This window comes from Zonotrichia leucophrys, chromosome 3 (assembly GCF_028769735.1).
Source record: "Zonotrichia leucophrys gambelii isolate GWCS_2022_RI chromosome 3, RI_Zleu_2.0, whole genome shotgun sequence".
NCBI classification, from domain to species: Eukaryota; Metazoa; Chordata; class Aves; order Passeriformes; family Passerellidae; genus Zonotrichia; species Zonotrichia leucophrys.
This window is the reverse complement of record NC_088172.1, coordinates 88,247,152-88,262,467: the sequence shown is the minus strand read 5'-3', so window position 1 is coordinate 88,262,467 and position 15,316 is coordinate 88,247,152.

The following is a 15,316-nucleotide window of genomic DNA, read 5'->3' as shown; positions in this document are numbered from 1 at the left end:
TTCCCAACATATTTCTTCCTGCATGAGTAGGAATGTAAGTAAATGAAGTAATTCACAGTAATTTGGACACAAAGGATTCTGTGAGGGAAAGGGAGGACATCTATTGAACTGCCCTCTGCCTCTTGCTTTCCATAGCACATCCATACCCTGCTCCCAGCCCCATTGTTTTGTGCCTGAGACCACACAATCCTCATATACAGTGTGTAGTCAGGTCAGAAGCCCTCCTACCTCCACATCTGTTCTCTGGCAATGATGCTAAGGCAGATGCCTCAGGAAGAGTAAAGAAAAGGGCAAGCATCTAATGATGCTTCTTCTACTCTGTAATGATTTGCAGGTCAGGAATTTCCTGAGCCAGAAAACGTATCCATGACTTTGGAAAATGGGCCGTGTGCCCCAGACAAATGGTTTGTGATGTGATTGTCCCATTCATTGAGCTGGCACCAATTTGAGCATTTTGATCGATGTAGATTCTTGCCTCAAACTAGAGTGCTTATTTGAGTCCTGATTATTTATTGTTGTTGTGAGTTTTCCTGTTTGTGGCCATCTCATTTAATGATGAGTGCTGCAGATGGTGTGTAAATTTTAAACTAAGTATGAACTGGTTGTGTAACCCCAGCTGCCTTGGGATTTGTATTGCAGAGAAAAAAAAGAGAAAGACTTTCCTTGCAAGTACTCAGCAGACAATCACTGTTCAGTGAATGAAGGCATGGATGTCATTTTACATCAGCTATACTTGCTTACATTCCTTGTGGCTGGCAGCAGAATTTAAGAAGCCATTGAATATAGCTGATAGAAGGAATAATAAAACAGCACAGAAGGAACAAAGAAATGCAAACTTAAACAGATAATAGCCTCATGCTAAAATGTGCTCTTCCTAAGTCTGTATTTTTAGGGAAAAGAAATTACCCTCCTGTATTGTATTTTCTGCTGCAAAGACAGGAAAAAAAATAGCTGTGTAGTCATAGTTTAATACACAAAAATCAAAGGGAAGCTTATGCTGTGAGATTCTCAGGATGTGATTTACCACTGTATTTTCCCTGCTGTCTATCTTCTTTGATAGCAGAGTGAACTTTGATGGGTAGAGAAAACATTTTTTAAGAGCAGCTATGCAGCTCCTGACTTCCTTTGTAAAGACTGCCAGTTTGCTGCTCTGAGTGCAGATGTCTTGCTGGTGCTCAGTGGTAGCATTTGTGTTGAAGTCTTTTCACCATCCGCAAATGAATGGAGGATTTCCATCATTCTGAAAAATGACAACTTGATTTCATGTCATGCCCTCATCACATTGCGGCTTCATTGCAAGGTCTGCTGGAGAGCGGCGCAGAGCTCAGTGACCCAGCAGCTCCTGCAATTGCATTTCAATTGCCCGGCTTTCCACCAGCTCTTGAACAGGATCATGTTGTAACCCTGGGGCTGGCTTGGGCCTAAGCTACACACCAGAGGGTTGGGAAGAAGACAGCTCCTTGGCGCTGCCACATTGGTGATACAGTTGAGATGTGTTCTCAGCTGGGAATGCTCTTCTGAATTTTGTCAAGAAGATAGGCTGTGGTTCTGGGCAGACTCCCCATGAACCATTGTGCATTTTCTCCTGTCTGGGTGTGATGAATTCTTTTGACCTTTGATTTCTTTCTATAACATAACCCCAGAACAACGTGTGCTTTAAAAAATCTTCACAAGCTTTCAATAAAAGTATTTGCTACTTGCAGCAAAAGAGTGAGGGTTACTTTAGCACTGTGTGTTTAGTGTCATCCGAGGATCTGTAGGGTAGGCTAGGTAGGCCTCTAGCTGTCCCTGTAGAGGGATGAACCCCTCTCATGGATCTTGTGCTGTGTTTGCTAGATCTGTGGAGAAGTCTCAGATGCCCCAGGACGGCCCAGTGCTGCTGAGTTAAGGCAGGCAAGTGAAAACAGCCCTGGGCATATCCACTTATGCTAAGATAGGACATGAATGTGGTGGAAGATGGGCAGAGCCAGCAGCAGTGATTGTGGCATGGGCACCAACATGCAACTGGAGGCACAAAACACCCCCTGCCCAATTCTGTGGCCCAGTCACTCTAAGCCTGCAGACGCCTGGCAGAGGGCAGCCAGCCGGCCGCACCTAAATATGACACGGGGAAAAGTTTTATTCCTTTAAAGAAGAACTGAACTGAAGAAGAAGTGTAAAGTCATTACGGCTTAGATCACAGTCATTCTTGAATATCCTCTGGCAGGCTTTTGCTGTTTTGGCAGAACAAAGCTGCTGCAGCTAAGCACAAGCAGCTGTAGTGGCTTGCAGAGTGCTGGTGAAACAGCTTCAGTCAGTGATGTCTATTGATTTTCACCAGTGCAAAGTGGGTGTAAAACACCTCCCAATCGATCCTGTTCTTTCTTGCTGTGCAGAGGGGTAACACCCCAGGGAGGCTGGGGTTTTAATGGAGTTGCTTTAATGAAGTTCCTAACAAATGCAGTAAGTTGGCTCTTGCCTTTAGGCTGACCCTACGTGCTGTGGAGGATGGTGGAACCCATACCTGAGGTGGCCTCTGACTGAGAGTACACTTTATGAAAGCATTTCTGACTGCATGACAAATCCAGCCCCCTAGAACCCACCCCCCAAATGCTGCCTGAGCAGAAAGAGGCATTACAGCATGGGCTGGTTTGTTTCTATGTAGAGAGCACAATGTTGGTGGCAGCTGATTTCTCATCCCAGGAACTAATTTAGCATCCCCTTCCCCACGTCATTGAAGACAATAAATTACACTTTAATCAAAAACTTGTACATTATTTCTACTACAGTAGCCAGAGTATTTCACCAATTCTGTTTTTCTGCATCTCCCTTGGATCCTCTTTATCAGCTGTATTATTTCATATTAAGTGAGTTATTTGGTTTACCAGGTAAGGCATTTATGCTCAGCATGAAAATGAGCAATACATCCTCCTGAATATTATTTCCCTGTCAACAGAGCAGATAGCCTAAGCTGCAGATTTAACTAAGGGAAAGAAACAAAGATGATGTGAGGAAGTATCCTGTCTGAAAGGTGTAATTTCCTGAATATTCTGGCCATTCTTCACTCATCAGCTTTCAGTCAGCCAAACATGCATTTGGAGTCCCTGTGGAAAGATATGCCAGAGAGAGAGAATGGGGAAAGGAGCAGAGAATTTTTGTCACCCACCAGCTGAGCGGGGACCACAGCCTAACTGTGACACAAGTCTCTGCTGCAATAAGATAATTTATGGACAGGAGTGTATCTTCATCCGGAGATCTTACAATACCTTGAATATCCTGTAGCAGGCTGATCAAAGAATGTTACAGATCATGGTACTGAGGGCTCACCTGGAAGTCACTAGAGGAAGTTAGACAAATGCCATATTTCTTGAATGCCATATTTCTGCTGCTCAGGTGAATTGTCTAGACTTTGTGCTGTTCTTTGCTCAAAAGAGTAAGGAGAAAACTATGAGTATGGAAAAAATTAAAGTGATGTCCTGGATTGCCAAGCAAATTGTATTTTATTTGCCATCTTGCAGAGATGAACGTATGTGGCCCGAAGTTCAGAATCCGACTAGCTGAGGGCGAAAGGCCGACGCCCCTCTGCAATTCCTGGCCAGCACCCTTCCGGCGTCTGATGGCCTCGGGCTGTGCTGGCTGCGGACTGGCGTACCTCGCTGGTATAGGAGAGGAACGGAACTGACCATTTCCCGGGGGTTAAACATCGGTTTATTGACGGTGATGCCGCATTCAAAACACCGGGAAACCATCCGGGAAAAAGTTTTTTTCAAAGGGGGTGAAAACAGGATTATAAAGCAAGGGGGTGGGTACAGACAGAGCCAATCAGGAAAGGTGAGGGGATGAACTTCACAGAACTGACACTCCATGGAGACCAATAATCAAAAGGTAAAGGAGGTGTCCTGGGACCCCAGCCAACCACCATCTCTAGAGAGGAGAAGGTTCTCGAAACCTGGGAGGAGGAAGGGAGTGATTGACTGGACAGGGAGGAAACAACTTTCACTTATAAGGGAAACCAGGGGAGAAGCAATTACACATCGGCAACTATGAATAGCAGTTGCTATAGCAACTCAGCTGACAGGCTAGCAGTGGCGGGAAAAACTGGGAGAACGAAACCATTTTACACATAATAGGGGAGAACAATACATAAATTGGGGGAATAACACAAGAAACTTAACAACACACTACCACATCTCCCCGTTTTTTACCAAATAAAAATTAAAATGAAAAGTCCAAATTAAGCTTAGAATGCAGGAACTCGCAGCTGGTCATGACGAGTGTCTTTGTCTTCTGAACATTGCAAGGGACAGTGGCACTCGGCGCAGTCAGTTTTCTCTGGACTAGCTTGCAAATTAGGAGGATGAAAATCAAAAGTGAGTTGGGGAAATGTACTAAAAGACAAAAGGTGAACAGTTAAACGCAAATTACTTAAACAGATGGTTCTGCCCCAGATAATAAACCCAGTTCGGGAGAAGAAGAAGAAATGGGGGAGGGAGGTTGGGATTAATAAACTAGAAGTAGTTCAGTGACGAGAGGGGTAGGAGCAGCAGTCTCAGCATTGGGGAGGAAGTAAACATCTGAGGAAACTGATGGTGTTTGGGAGGGTTTTCTCCGTCACCGCGAGCACGCTTGAACCTGTGACTCAGCTTCCTTCTGCATCCTCTGCTTCGGGATGAGGTGCCTGACTCATTTGGATGGTCTTTTTCCTCTGTCTTCTTCTTATCTTGCTTCTGCCTCCATTCCATGTAGTCTTGGCGCATGGGACACTGAGGCATCCAATGCCCCACCTTGCCACAGAGATGGCAGGGATGGGTTGCTGATGTCCTCCTGCCGGACTCAGAAGTAGAAGGACCGGCCACGGGGGAAGCTTCAGCTTCTATGAAATCTTGCTCGGGGCATTCAGCAAAATGCACAGATGTTCTCTTAGGCCTTGGGGCCAGGGAGACTTGACGCACTACGACATCTATCATGGCTTCTACTGTGGGCTTAGGACTTCGAGGGAGAGTTTTTATAGCCTTGCGGCAGTCAGCGTTGGCATTGCTATAAGCCATCTGCTCAAGCATTTTTTCCCTGTCATCCTCTCCGAACGCTTGCGCTTCCACATATCTGTATAGGCGTTCGATAAATTCCATGTATGGCTCTTGCGCTCCTTGCAAAACCTCAGCATCTTCCCATTGGGAGGTAACTACCTCTAACTTAAAGAAGGCCCGCTCAGCTGCTCGGGCCGTCTCTACTAGCTGGGATGGGAATAAGGCTTTAGCTTGATTTGCCCCTTCAGCCCACTGTCCTTCACCCAAAAGATGTTCTTGGGTAATTAACTGACCATCTGCGTCATGGGACAGTGTAAGGTTCCCCCAAAAACTTGGGAGTACTTCTACTATTTCCCTCCTCCATTCCCTCACCCAGACTCTAAATTCCATGGGTCTGAGCAGGCTAGAGAAGAGGGACCTTAAATCTGTCGGTACCAAATCTCCCTGAGCAAGGGTATTGTGTAGCAAACCCCGGAAGAATTCTGACTCCCGGGAGTAATCTTTCTGAGCTTTGCACAGTTCGTTTATTCGGACCTGTGCATTCCCCCTTTCCCTTAGATGGTATGTTACTGGAGCGGCTTCTAATAGGGGAGCTTGCTCCTGTTTCCGGCTTCCCCCCCCCCTCTCCTCTGAACACAAAGCGTGAGAGCTGGGGGGGGTGGCATGGGAACCGAAACTAGAGGAGGTTGAGGCGGGGTTTGGAGCTGACGTAAGGCAAGGGAGTGGGCGCGGCAAAGTACTCTTCTCCGCCCCCCGGACGGCGTTAGGAGGCGGAGGGAAAAACGAAACTGGAGCGGGAGGGAAGGGAGTGGGGGGCTGAACCGGGGGAGGGGTTTGAGGAGGAGCTGAAGGTGGGGCGGAGTGCTGAGGAGTGAGGGGGACGGAGGGAGGGTATGAGAGAGGAGTAACTGGGCAAGGGGTGTGATCAGGGTGAAGGAAGGGGTTGGTGCTTGGGAGGAACGGGTTAGCGGAAGAAGAAGGAGCTCTGGCGGCAGAGACCGCGTGGTCCCCGCCATCTTGGACAGTAAAGGGGCTACTTTGTGGAATTTCATTAGTAAGTGGAACAAACTTAGGGGTTGAAACTGGGGACTTGGGAACTGGGGTAGAAGGGGAGGATGGAGGAACTTGGGCAGGGCTCCTGGGAAGGGGAGGCTGAGCAGGTCGAGAGGGAGCAGGGGCAGAATGGTTTCTCTGCTTTTTGTTGGCCTTTAAAACTCCTTTCGAGGGCTCCTGCCTGTGTGAAGAGGGAGAGGGCCGGGGGGTAAGGATGCGGGAACTGGGAGAACTAGGGAACAAACAAGAAGAAGAAAGATCGTTTCTTGAACTCCCGGCTGGGCGCAGCGAAGTTAATACTTTGCTTGCCCAGTATGCTACGTTAGACAACCGGGGTTCTCTAGCGTTAACCTGTTGATCTAATTTGGCCACAACGGCTGCCCAAAAGCGCGGCTCTTTCGCAACTTCTGGGGAAACTTCAGGGAAATGTGAAAATACCTATCTAATCAACACTATCAACTCTTTCTTGGGGGCAGTAAAACCTCTTCCAAGTAATAAACTTTTAACTACAAAAAAAACTCTTTTTTGGGTTTTGCTCTGACCCACACCCATGATCGTGGGGGGTGTAGCGACCCCACCACGGCAAACCGCGCAGAAAAGCCGCCCCGCGCTGAATGAGGCCGCCGCAACCAGTCAGCGCCGCGCCGAGAGCCCCGCTACTGGGCCCGGCGCCACCGTGCCGGGGCACCGCGAGCGCGAAAGGCGGCAGACGGCAGTCCCCCTCGTAGAGCTCCCAGGGAAAATTAAAAGGGCAGGGGAGGAACCGAGTCTGGGGTTCACCTAATCAAAGAGCGTTGCAGACGAAAAGTTCAGGCGGATTAGTCCACTGACACCGGAGGAAGTCTGACGGCTAGTAGATTTAAAGTCCAGTCCGCTGTGTTCTCCTGTGGGTCATTGGGTAAAGCCCCACGTTGGGCGCCATCTGCAGAGATGAACGTATGTGGCCCGAAGTTCAGAATCCGACTAGCTGAGGGCGAAAGGCCGACGCCCCTCTGCAATTCCTGGCCAGCACCCTTCCGGCGTCTGATGGCCTCGGGCTGTGCTGGCTGCGGACTGGCGTACCTCGCTGGTATAAGAGAGGAACGGAACTGACCATTTCCCGAGGGTTAAACATCGGTTTATTGACGGTGATGCCGCATTCAAAACACCGGGAAACCATCCGGGAAAAAGTTTTTTTCAAAGGGGGTGAAAACAGGATTATAAAGCAAGGGGGTGGGTACAGACAGAGCCAATCAGGAAAGGTGAGGGGATGAACTTCACAGAACTGACACTCCATGGAGACCAATAATCAAAAGGTAAAGGAGGTGTCCTGAGACCCCAGCCAACCACCATCTCTAGAGAGGAGAAGGTTCTCGAAACCTGGGAGGAGGAAGGGAGTGATTGACTGGACAGGGAGGAAACAACTTTCACTTATAAGGGAAACCAGGAAGGAAGGAATTACACATCGGCAACTATGAATAGCAGTTGCTATAGCAACTCAGCTGACAGGCTAGCAGTGGCGAGAAAAACTGGGAGAACGAAACCATTTTACACATAATAGGGGAGAACAATACATAAATTGGGGGAATAACACAAGAAACTTAACAACACACTACCACACCATCTGTATGGCAGCTGTCTTCTGTTAAGTGGACAGTTTTCCTTATCTCTTCCACAGCCACTCCTCCCTCCAGGGAGACATAGGCAGATAACAGGCTATTGAATATCACTGCATGACTGATAAGAAATATAGCATCCCAGTGTGAGATGCTCCATCTAGAGGGAAGAGCCAAGCATTCCTGCCCAGATATAGCTTGAGATTCTGGAACACCAGCATGGCTTTCTCCACTGAATTTTCCCAGAGGAACAGCTGCCTCTTCCACTGGATCTTCAGAGGAAGACCACACCTTTCTACGGGATCCCTGCTCCAACAGAACCACACCTGACACTCCAGGAGAACTTCAACCACAATTCCAATTGGACCAACAGGGTGTCAGGTTTTGTTCTGACTCTGTCAGTGTTGTTTTAGTTTGCTGTATTGTTTATTTTATCTTTTTATTTTCTTCCCTAGTAAAGAACTGTTATTCCTGCTCCCATATTGTTTTGCTTGAAAGCCCCCCTTAATTTCGAAATTAATACAATTCGAAAAGAGGGGGTTTACATTTTCCATTTCAGGGGAGGCTTCTGCCTTCTTTAGCAGACACCTATCTTTCGAAACCAAGACAAGTGAGTATGGAGAAAATTAAAGTTTGGACCAGAGGCCATTGTCATCAAAGCTGGTCTGTACACTCATGTAGAAAGTTTATATAACAATAAATATTGCAGTGAAAACCAGTGAAGGCAGAAGGTTCTCGGCAGTCCCTTGTGGAAGAGATGGCTTCTGCAAAGTCCTGGCAATCTGAGGAGAAAGACATGTTTTGATTCTCCACCAGGAGGCTGTGAAATTTTGGTCTGGCTGTCATTTGTGTGTGTTCTCCTTAGCTGTTGTTGTACATCATATGATAGTGACGCTGTTGGAGCTTCCAGATGGTCACAGCCCATTTCATAGGAGGCTCTGAAATGATACAATTACAGTTGATGGAAAACCTAAACTATTAGGAATGTTGAAGTGTTTAGTTTGGATCTGAAACTGTAGAAATCTTTGTCCAGCATGTTGAATTCATGCACATTTCAGGTCCTGGTGTTGTTTTCTGTATTTCCTATTATTGGCATTCACATTTAATATAATCAGACAGTTTCAAAGCTTTAATAAATTGAGGTGAAAACAAATAAACAGAAATAAGAGCTGTTCACTGTCTGTCTTGGATTGCTGGCTGGTAGAAGGTGCAACAGGACATGATAAATCACCTGTGTTATGACTGGTAGCAAGTGGTCACCAAGGCAAGACATGGCCCTGCTGTTCATAGCTGGACAATGTAATCTTGTCAACATGAACAATTCAGATTATTCCTGGATAGTGTATTGGCTTTACAACATTCATCTTAACCAAGATAAGCAAAAATGCATGCTTTTTTTCATATTGCTTTTCTTACTGCTGGTCTGGTTTTTGCTTTCAACTTGAGACACCCACGTTGATTTATATGAGCACTCTATCACTGAGATTTTTTTTTCATAGCAGAGTCCAGGCAACTTTGGTATTTTTGTTCTAAGAGAAAGAGCAGAGAGATTTGAGGCCTGTAACAGGAAATCATAGGACTCTGGGTTTTTTCCTTTCCTTTGACATGAATTTCTATATTTTTATGTTATTGTATAGGTTTCTGCAGACATAGTCTTAGTAAACAGTGTCTCCCAGGAGGTGTGTTGTGGTATTTTCGGAGTCCCCCATGGCAGGAAGGAATGATGAATCTGACTCCATGTTCTTAGAAGGCTAATTTATTATTTTATGATATGGTATGATATTAAGAATGCTATACTAAAACTATGTGAAAGAATAGAGAAAGGATGCAGACAGAAGGCTAAAAGATAATAATGAAAATCTTGTGACTCTTTCTTCCAGAGTCCTGACACAGCCCGACCGTGATGGGTAATTAAGTCAAAACAATTCACATGTTGGACAAACAATCTCCAACCACATGCCAAAGCAGCAAAACAGAGGAGAAGCAAATGAGATAATATTGTTTTCCTTTTTCTCTGAGGCTTCTCAGCTTCCCAGGAGAAGAATTCTGGGCAAGGGGATTTTTCAGGAAATATGATGATGGCAGCATGTGGAACCCCCTGAGTTGTGCTGTGAGCCCTGGGATGGATGGATGGATGGATGGATGGATGGATGGATGGATGGATGGATGGAAGGGAGGAAGGGAGGGAGGAAGGGAGGGAGGGAGGGAGGGAGGAAGGAAGGAAGTGGCGGAAGGAAGTGGTGGAAGGAAGGAAGTGGCGGAAGGAAGGAAGTGGCGGAAGGAAGGAAGGAAGGAAGTGGCGGAAGGAGGGAAGTGGCGGAAGGAAGTGGCGGAAGGAAGTGGCGGAAGGAAGTGGCGGAAGGAAGGAAGGAAGTGGCGGAAGGAAGGAAGGAAGTGGCGGAAGGAAGGAAGGAAGGAAGGAAGGAAGGAAGGAAGGAAGGAAGGAAGGAAGGAAGGAAGGAAGGAAGGAAGGAAGGAAGGAAGGAAGGAAGGAAGGAAGGAAGGAAGGAAGGAAGGAAGGAAGGAAGGAAGGAAGGAAGGAAGGAAGGAAGGAAGGAAGTGGCGGAAGGAAGTGGCGGAAGGAAGTGGCGGAAGGAAGGAAGGAAGTGGCGGAAGGAAGTGGCGGAAGGAAGTGGCGGAAGGAAGTGGCGGAAGGAAGTGGCGGAAGGAAGTGGCGGAAGGAAGGAAGGAGGAAGGAAGGAAGGAAGGAAGGAAGGAAGGAAGGAAGGAAGGAAGGAAGGGAGGAAGGAAGGAAGGAAGGAAGGAAGGAAGGAAGGAAGGAAGGAAGGAAGGAAGGAAGGAAGTGGCGGAAGGAAGTGGCGGAAGGAAGGAAGTGGCGGAAGGAAGGAAGGAAGGAAGTGGCGGAAGGAAGGAAGGAAGGAAGGAAGTGGCGGAAGGAAGTGGCGGAACGAAGGAAGTGGCGGAAGGAAGGAAGGAAGTGGCGGAAGGAAGGAAGTGGCGGAAGGAAGTGGCGGAAGGAAGTGGCGGAAGGAAGTGGCGGAAGGAAGTGGCGGAAGGAAGGAAGGAAGTGGCGGAAGGAAGGAAGGAAGTGGCGGAAGGAAGGAAGTGGCGGAAGGAAGGAAGGAAGGAAGGAAGGAAGGAAGGAAGGAAGGAAGGAAGGAAGGAAGGAAGGAAGGAAGGAAGGAAGGAAGGAAGAAGGAAGGAAGGAAGGAAGGAAGGAAGGAAGGAAGGAAGGAAGGAAGGAAGGAAGTGGCGGAAGGAAGGAAGGAAGGAAGGAAGTGGCGGAAGGAAGGAAGTGGCGGAAGGAAGGAAGTGGCGAAAGGAAGTGGCGGAAGGAAGGAAGGAAGGAAGGAAGGAAGGAAGGAAGGAAGGAAGGAAGGAGGAGGAAGGAAGGAAGGAAGGAAGGAAGGAAGGAAGGAAGGAAGGAAGGAAGGAAGGAAGGAAGGAAGGAAGGAAGGAAGGAAGTGGCGGAAGGAAGGAAGTGGCGGAAGGAAGGAAGTGGCGGAAGGAAGGAAGTGGCGGAAGGAAGGAAGTGGCGGAAGGAAGGAAGGAAGTGGCGGAAGGAAGGAAGTGGCGGAAGGAAGGAAGTGGCGGAAAGGAAGGAAGGAAGGAAGGAAGGAAGGAAGGAAGGAAGGAAGGAAGGAAGGAAGGAAGGAAGGAAGGAAGGAAGGAAGGAAGGAAGGAAGTGGCGGAAGGAAGGAAGGAAGTGGCGGAAGGAAGGAAGGAAGTGGCGGAAGGAAGGAAGGAAGTGGCGGAAGGAAGGAAGTGGCGGAAGGAAGTGGCGGAAGGAAGTGGCGGAAGGAAGTGGCGGAAGGAAGTGGCGGAAGGAAGGAAGGAAGGAAGGAAGGAAGGAAGGAAGGAAGGAAGGAAGGAAGGAAGGAAGGAAGGAAGGAAGGAAGGAAGGAAGGAAGGAAGGAAGGAAGGAAGGAAGGAAGGAAGTGGCGGAAGGAAGGAAGGAAGGAAGGAAGTGGCGGAAGGAAGGAAGGAAGTGGCGGAAGGAAGGAAGGAAGTGGCGGAAGGAGAAGTGAGAAGTGGCGGAAGGAAGTGGCGGAAGGAAGTGGCGGAAGGAAGAGGCGGAAGGAAAAAAGGAAGAAGGAAGGAAGGAAGGAAGGAAGGAAGGAAGGAAGGAAGGAAGGAAGGAAGGAAGGAAGGAAGGAAGGAAGGAAGGAAGGAAGGAAGGAGGAATGGGAAGGAAGGAAGGAAGGAAGGAAGGAAGGAAGGAAGGAAGGAAGGGACGGAAGGAAGTGGCGGAAGGAAGTGGCGGAAGGAAGGAAGGAAGTGGCGAGAAGGAAGTGGCGGAAGGAAGGAAGGAAGTGGCGGAAGGAAGGAAGGAAGTGGGAGGAAGGAAGGAAGTGGCGGAAGGAAGGAAGTGGCGGAGGAAGGAAGGAAGGAAGTGGGCGAAGGAAGGAAGGAAGTGGCGGAAGGAAGTGGCGGAAGGAAAGTGGCGGAAGGAAGTGGCGGAAGGAAGTGGCGGAAGGAAGTGAAGGAAGGAATGGGAAGGAAGGAATGGGGAAGGAAGGAAGGAAGGAAGGAAGGAAGGAAGGAAGGAAGGAAGGAAGGAAGGAAGGAAGGAAGGAAGGAAGGAAGGAAGGTGGCGGAAGGAAGGAAGGAAGTGGCGGAAGGAAGTGGCGGAAGAAGTGGCGGAAGGAAGTGGCGGAAGGAAGGAAGGAAGGAAGGAAGGAAGGAGGAAGGAAGGAAGGAAGGAAGGAAGGAAGGAAGGAAGGAAGGAAGGAAGGAAGGAAGGAAGGAAGTGGCGGAAGGAAGGAAGGAAGGGGCGGAAGGAAGGAAGGAGGAAGGAGGAAGGAGGAAGGAAGGAAGGGGCGGAAGGAAGGAAGTGGCGGAAGGAAGGAAGGAAGTGGCGGAAGGAAGTGGCGGAAGGAAGGAAGGAAGGAAGGAAGTGGCGGAAGGAAGGAAGGAAGGAAGTGGCGAAGGAAGGAAGGAAGGGCGAAGGAAGGAAGGAAGGAAGGAAGGAAGTGGGAAGGAAGGAAGGAAGGAAGTGGCGGAAGGAAGGAAGTGCGGAAGGAAGGAAGTGGCGGAAGGAAGGAATGGCGAAGGAAGGAAGTGGCGGAAGGAAGGAAGGAAGTGGCGGAAGGAAGGAAGGAAGTGGCGGAAGGAAGGAAGGAAGGAAGGAAGTGGCGAAGGAAGGAAGGAAGGAAGGAAGGAAGGAAGGAAGGAAGGAAGGAAGGCGGAAGGAAGGAAGGAGGAAGGAAGGAAGGAAGGAAGGAAGGAAGGAAGGGGGGGAAGGAAGGAAGGAAGGAAGGAAGTGGCGGAAGGAAGGAAGGAAGGAAGGAAGGAAGTGGCGGAAGGAAGGAAGGAAGTGGCGGAAGGAAGGAAGGAAGGAAGTGGCGGAAGGAAGGGAGGGAAGGAAGGAAGGAAGTGCGAAGGAAGGAAGTGCGGAAGGAAGGAAGGAAGGAAGGAAGAAGGAAGTGGCGGAAGGAAGGAAGTGCGAAGGAAGGAAGGCGGAAGGAAGGAAGGAAGGAAGGAAGGAAGGAAGGAAGTGACGGAAGGAAGGAGGAAGGAAGGAAGGAAGGAAGGAAGGAAGGAAGTGGCGGAAGGAAGGAAGGAAGGAAGTGGCGGAAGGAAGTGGGAAGGAAGTGGCGGAAGGAAGAAGTGGAGGAAGGAAGGAAGGAAGGAAGGAAGGAAGGAAGGAAGGAAGGAAAAGAAGGAAGGAAGGAAGGAAGGAAGGAAGGAAGGAAGGAAGGAAGTGAGGAAGGAAGGAAGGAAGGGGAAGGAAGGAAGGAAGTGGCGGAAGGAAGGAAGGAAGGAAGGAAGGAAGGAAGGAAGGAAGGAAGTGGCGGAAGGAAGGAAGGAAGGAAGGAAGGAAGTGGCGGAAGGAAGGAAGGAAGGAAGTGGCGAAGGAAGGAAGGAAGGAAGGAAGGAAGGAAGAAGGAAGGGGGAAGGAAGGAAGGAAGTGGCGGAAGGAAGGAAGGGGCGGAAGGAAGGAAGGAAGTGGCGGAAGGAAGGAAGGAAGTGGCGGAAGGAAGGAAGGAAGTGGCGGAAGGAAGTGGCGAAGGAGTGGCGAAGGAAGGAAGGAAGGAGGGGAAGGAAGGAAGAGAAGGAAGGAAGGAAGGAGGAAGGAAGGAAGGAAGAGTGGCGGAAGGAGAAAGGAAGGAAGGAAGGAATGGACGGAAGAAGGAAGGAAGGAGGAAGGAAGGAGAGGAAGGAAGGAAGGAAGGAAGGAAGGAAGGAAGAAGGAGGAAGGAAGGAAGGAAGGGCGGGAAAGGAGGAAGGAAGTGGCGGAAGAGTGGCGGAAGGAAGGAAGGAAGTGCAAGGAAGGAAGGAAGGAAGTGGCGGAAGGAAGGAAGTGCGGAAGAGAAGTGGAGAAGGAAGGAAGGAAGTGCGGGAAGAGGGAAGTGGCGGAAGGAAGTGGCGGAAGGAAGTGCGAAGAATGGAGATGGCGGAAGGAAGTGGCGGAAGGAAGGAAGGAAGGAAGAAGGAAGGAAGGAAGAAGGAAGGAAGGCAAAGAATGGCGGAAGAATGGGGAAGGAGAATGGCGGAAGGAAGTGGCGGAAGGAAGGAAAAGGCGGAAGGAAGTGGGGAAGAATGGAAGAATGGCGGGAAGGAGAAGGAAGGAAGGAAGGAAGGAAGGAAGGAAGGAAGGAAGGAAGGAAGGAAGGAAGGAAGGAAGGAAGGGAGGGAGGGAGGAAGGAAAAGGGTCCATGACAGCAGTGCCTTGCACTCACAGCCTGTTAGTGTGAGTCAGAGGGACTTTGGAGATGCACTGGCTTATGTCCTGTATTTTTAAAATCAGTTTAAATCCACTTAGAGATGCTGTGCCACAATTACCCTCTTCTTCCTGGCTGCTTATATGGCACACCTGCTTTTTATATTAAATTGTAGATTATTGAGGGAGGCAAGTCCTTTTTTGGCTTGGTGTATGGTGCATAGTACCATTGCAGTTGTTTAATGGGGATTTTGTCTGCTACTGCAGTCTAATGATTAAATAACAATGAAAGGAATCTCTGGGGCTCATGCTGTGCTGAAGAAATCTGGATATTCACTTGGAATTACACTGCTTCATGCCTAAACCTGGGTTTGGCCCAGCTCAGATAATACCATTTCATGATGAGAAAACTGCACTGCAGCAAGCTCTAAGGGGTATTGATCACTCCTGGAAATTTGAAGAAAAACATCAAAATTAGAAAAGACATAAAGAATTTTTTCCTCCTGATGATAAGTGCAAAATGCTGAGTAAATAGGATAGAAGAGCTCTGGAAACACAATTCCAAAAGTGTGGTGTCCAGATCTGTCCATCTGATGCAAACAGCTCTGGGTCTGGAAACTGCATCTACAGACGATTCTTTTTTTTCTGCCTGACAGGCTAAGCAGACAGTGATTGGGTTGTCTGTCTTCCACAGCTGTGAGGCAGAAAGGTGGATGTCACCCAGTTTCACAGCTACAGTGCTGAACACTGCGCCCTAATGTGAGCATATGACTTTTCCTGTTCCTCCAGAGCTGGAAAGCTTAGGTACATCTTGTGGAGTGCAGGGCTTTTGGCCTTCTTTGCCTGTGAGGCAATGCTTTGCAGCCTTTATTGCTACAGCTTTTGTCTCCTTGGTCAGAAGCAAGTTATACTTTATTTCAGTTAGCTTCATGTGTAAATCCATTGTTTTGTTATTTTTTAATGGGAGATAATAGCCATTATTTGGCTAAATGTTGTCTTTTTCCCCTGCTGCTTTTCTTTCTCCCTCTCTTGTGGGT